Source organism: Myotis myotis, unplaced genomic scaffold, assembly GCF_014108235.1.
Source record: "Myotis myotis isolate mMyoMyo1 unplaced genomic scaffold, mMyoMyo1.p scaffold_m19_p_9, whole genome shotgun sequence".
In the NCBI taxonomy this organism is placed as follows: domain Eukaryota; kingdom Metazoa; phylum Chordata; class Mammalia; order Chiroptera; family Vespertilionidae; genus Myotis; species Myotis myotis.
In genome coordinates, this window is record NW_023416401.1 from 10143083 (window position 1) to 10147953 (window position 4871).

Genomic DNA, 4871 nt, shown 5'->3' on the forward strand with positions numbered 1-4871 from the left:
CTGACGGTTGCCAAAAGGAAGAGGAGTTGGGAAGATGGGTTAAGAAGGTGAAGATACTAAGAAGTACCAAATTGCTAGTTACAGAACAGTCATGGGAGATCAAGTTCATCATACGGAATATCAGTACAGTCAATAATAACTATGTATGGTGTCACATGGGTACTAGATTTATTGGGGTGATCACTTGGTAAGTTATATAAATGTCTAGTCACTGGCTTGTATATCTGAAACTAATATAATAGTGTATGTCTGCTGAAATTGAAAAATAAATTTTTTTTTAAAAAAAGACCTCAGCAAGAAAACTATGTCTGCAGCTATGGCAGGAGCATACACCTCAATTCTGACCAGTGAAACAGGAGGGATAGAGCCACACGTGAGGAAGTTCAAGATGGTAGCAGCACAGAAGGACCCTGAACTCGCCCCCTGACGAGCACACAAAAATATACAACTATATACATATAGCATTTCCTCCTGAGACAACCAAAGGCTCATTGAACAGCTTCTGCACAACAAGCAAAGTGAATGGAAAAGGTCAGGAAATCATGAGAGCTCTCCGAACTCTGTGGGGATGGAGGATTGGAGCTACTGGTAAACACTAATGTTTACCGCTGGACAGGATAAGCGTGGCTCTATTCCTAGGCTCTGGCCTACCTGCAAGATTGCAGCAGCGCTTTCCCAGCCAAACTGCCTGGAGCCCACGTTGGCCGGGAGCCCAAAGGGAGCAAGCAGAGCCAACAGGATGTCACAACACACAACTGGCCACTCCGGCCTGGCACAGTGAGTGCCCGCCTGGCTCAAACAGCCCTGCCAAGACCACCTGGTACCCAGTTTACACAGAGGTCACTTCTACACAGCCCCTGTTTTCAAGACTGTGAGAGAGAGCTGTTTTGTCTAATTCATGTAAACAAATGTGGAAAGTCAAACAAAACGAAAGACAGGAGAATTATCTCTCAGCTGAAGAAACAAAACAAAAAAACAAAATCCCCGGAAACTAAAGCCAGTGAAACCGAGAGAATTTGTCAGATAAAGAGTTCAAAAAAATGGTCATAAGGATGCCCACCAACCTTGAGAGTAGAATCAAGTAATTCAGGGAGAGCGTCAGCAAAATGAGAACTTTAGGAACGAAAACACTGACATAGGGTAAAAGCATTGGTCCTGGAGTCAGAACTCCAAGACACCGCCATTTATCAGAGGTTAATATGCACGCTTGGATAAATCCTTCTACTTTCTGAGGGTAACTTTCCTTGCCTCTATTTTGGTGCTAGTATCTTCAGTTCTAGTACTAAGTTATAATAAAAGTTAGTTGGGGGTTTCTAGCTAGTTTAATGTTATACTTAGCCACAAAGTTTTAGAATGTTCCATGTCCCGGGGGCTCACAATGGTAATCTTTTTTTACAACAAATTTGTTCCCAGAAGGCTTCTGACCTAAGGAGTTCAGGAAAAAACTAAAGTGGTGCTTTAGACAGTAAAAATGACCCACCTGAAAATACTTGCATGAAATAATTTAGAAGTATACCGGGAACATTTAAAAGTACATCCTTCATGAAACTTACTTCAAATTAATGAGTTCTTATTAAAGATATTTTTTCAGTAACTTCTGTAAAAATTCAAGACTTACCCATTTCATAACTGGAGCCCAGAAAAAAACCTATCCTGAGATCTGGAAAAAAAAAAAAAAATTAGGAATGAAGCAACTATTTTATGCGTCTTTTAACAGCCATCGCCACATTTCAAAAACCTAAAGATTTATCAATCTAGTATTCCAATCATTTTTACTGTGCATACTGTATTTAACATTTAGAAAGTCACCACAGTGGCAGTCTTTCATATAAGCTGTTTTGATTTCCTGGTCAATTATTTGTATTCTTGTTACCTATTAAAAATTAGCTAAAGTACAATGGAGATGGTTTCCATTCCCAGTGCTTTGCCTTGAACATGAAACTTAATGGAAGTTCACTCATGGATAAGTTGTTTTTATGGATCACAAAAATCACATCTCAAATGGCATCATTATCCAAGCATTTGACTTCTCTTCATCTACTTCTAATTAACATTTCTCAATAGCACCAGCAGGTAAAGACCCATTTTTCCTTTTTTCCCCCCTAGTAGGTGAGCGTTCACTGTCGTTCATAATAAGAAATATTTCTGTTACACGTGTGTAAATGACATTTAAAAGATAAAATTGACTTAACCCTATTTAGAAACAAAAGAAAGATAGTGAGGTTGAAACTAAACCCCCATACATTGACAAGCATAGAAAGTTATCCTTAACCAGATATCTTTCCAAATATTTTGTTTCCTCCTTTCCTGTTTTCTGTAACATCTAGCTAATGATACTTGTCTTTTTCTACCCTACTCCTATATCCCACATCCTGTGAGCCCTGGACACAACATGAGCCTTGGGCTTCTGAGAATTGGGGGCTCAAAATTCTAATTCAGCAATTTTCTAGTTTTGAATCTTTAGAAGTTCTTTGGTTTCTCTGAGACTAAGCTTCCTGATTTATAAAATGAGAAAGGAAAAACCCCTATCTCATGGGGCTGCAGAATGCCCCTCAATTCAGATTTCTCTGATGTGGAAGAAGTGTATGTTATTCTATTTTATAGAGTAATAATTATACCACCTGGGGATGCAAATTTTACACAGTGTGTATGTAAGCGCCTGGTTCAATTGCTGGGCACACAGTGTCCAAAAATGGCAGCTTTCATTTTTATTATTATTCCCTGTTCATCTTCCAGGAGATGCAGGTTTAAAAAAAAAAAAGCCCACCATCAAGTATGCGGGAAGCTTTGATCACCTCAAAGTCCCAATCCATGGACTATATACACTTATGAAAAAGGAGCATGCATATTTGTTAAGTGTGTACCGAGTCGGCTGCCAAAGTTCAGGGTTCACGTAAACCAACAGGAAGGAAAGCGGAGCAGAGCAGAGAGTCAGATTACAGCGGACGATGAGAAAAAGGGAGCAGCGGCCGGCTGGGAGGCGCCTGTGGCAAGGCATAGGCAGCACGTTTCTGGATGGTGGACGTGCCCGAGTTATATTGGCTAGCCCGGAGTGGTTTGGCTTATGAGTGCGAAACTCATTCAATTTAAGATTTGTACATTTGATTACATGAGAATCTTGCCTTAAGAAGCACTGTAAATAAATACTGACCTCTAATAGTGCGGTGAATTGTACTAAGTTCTGCATTAAAGAAAACGATGGAAGGATGTGATACAGCAAAGACGGTAAAATGTTACCAACTGCAGACTATAGAATAGATGGTGGATCTCCTTTATGCTCAAAAGTTTTTACAATTTTAAAAAAATGCAATCAGAAAACAACGTGAGAGGGCCACCAAGACGTTTTAAACAAAGCGGGGGGGGGGGGGCACGCCCTCCCGCATCACAGAAAACCTCAAGGCCTCGCACCACCCTCCCACCCTCGCAGCCAAGCCCAGAGCCGCCCGGCTCGCCTCCCGCCCGAAGCTGCGGGTCTACCGCCTCCCCGCCCCGCCGCCGCCTGCTCGCCCGGCCTCAGTCCGAGCACTCGCCATCAGCGCGTCTCCAGGACTCAGATTGCGCAGTGTCTCCTCATCACGGACCAGGGCTAACAGTGACAGCGGAGGGGCCTCCCCACGCCTCCCGCACCTCCAGCCTGACCCCTGCCCCGCTCCGCCCCCGCCCCGGGCCCCGGCCCCACTTCGCCGGACCCTTTATAATCCTCTTAGGCTCCGGGCAGGCGCCGCCGCCAGCCGTGGGGCCCAATCATATAAGGAAAATACTGCAGGCTCACCCGGGGCTGCATGGGGGACCCGGGGACACCCTGCCCTACGACCCTCGCTGCAGCGCCCCCACACCAACCCCCCCGCCCCCACTCTGCGACCCGACCCAGCCACCGCCGCCCCCTAGCTGCCTCGGCCTCAGCCCAAGCTCTACGCCAAAGCCCGCCCCCGGAGCCACTCAACCAATCCCCGTGCCGTCCTCCAAGCCCCGCCCACACAACGTCCGGTCCCGCCCACCTGGACCCCACCTCCCGCAAACCCGTTCAGCGAGTCGGGGCAAGTCTCACCCGACGTTTAAGGGGGAGGGGGGGGAGGGGGAGGAGACGTACCGAGGCCGGGGTAGGACGGATAGCGTAGTCAAGTCATTCTCTCGATTTGGAAACAGGTACAGTCTTTAACCCCTAGAGTGCCAGGGAGTGCGATCGTGCTCCTCCTGTCTTTCGCCAAAAGTGCCGGGAGCGCTACTGCGCTCCTCCTGCAGTGTCACTATTAGAGGCTAGCACAGTGAGGCCTTGACTTACGAGTTTAATTTGTTCCATGACGGAGCTCGTAACTCAAATTACTCGTATGTCAAATCTTAAAGTGAACGAGTGAGACACGTGATGCTGGGCTGATGTTGTGGCGTTCACTGTGACGTTCGCTGCGCCAGCTAGCGGTGGGGTATCTGAAGCTGGCTCGTAACCCGAATTTTAGCTCGCAACTCAAAGCAAAAAGTCGGCCAAGAGACGGCTAGTATCTCGAAAAACTCGTTAGTCGGGACACTCGTAAGTCAAGGCCCCACTCTTTAGTGACAGATGGCACCTAAGTGCAGAAAACAAATGTAGTAAAGGTTTCCTTAAGTTTTTGAATATGTAACTTCATTTACTTGCGATTCCTAATTTTTTCCCTAAACTGCAGTAAAATCAGCAAAAATGCCTTGGCAATTTTAGCATAGTTCCTAGGATATTGGTTGGCACTCAAGTGGTTAAAGACAATGCTTTGAAGCAAAAAAAAAAAAAAACACAAAAAAAACTTGCAAGGCCCGCCTCCCCAGGGTGATTGGTCCCTCCAGGGATGGCGCCCCAACCGCAGCGTCAGCCGGAGGGGGAGCTGAGCTCCGCGGCGGGGCGG

At 46.0% G+C, this 4871-nt stretch overlaps 2 non-coding genes across 2 annotated transcripts; both read right to left on the reverse strand.

Moving 5' to 3' along the window:
- Positions 1-3508: 3508 nt before the first annotated feature.
- Positions 3509-3583, reverse strand: LOC118663880. The gene has a single exon (XR_004970183.1).
- Positions 3584-3660: 77 nt separating this feature from the next.
- LOC118663903 lies at positions 3661-3798 on the reverse strand. The gene has a single exon (XR_004970202.1).
- Positions 3799-4871: the final 1073 nt, after the last annotated feature.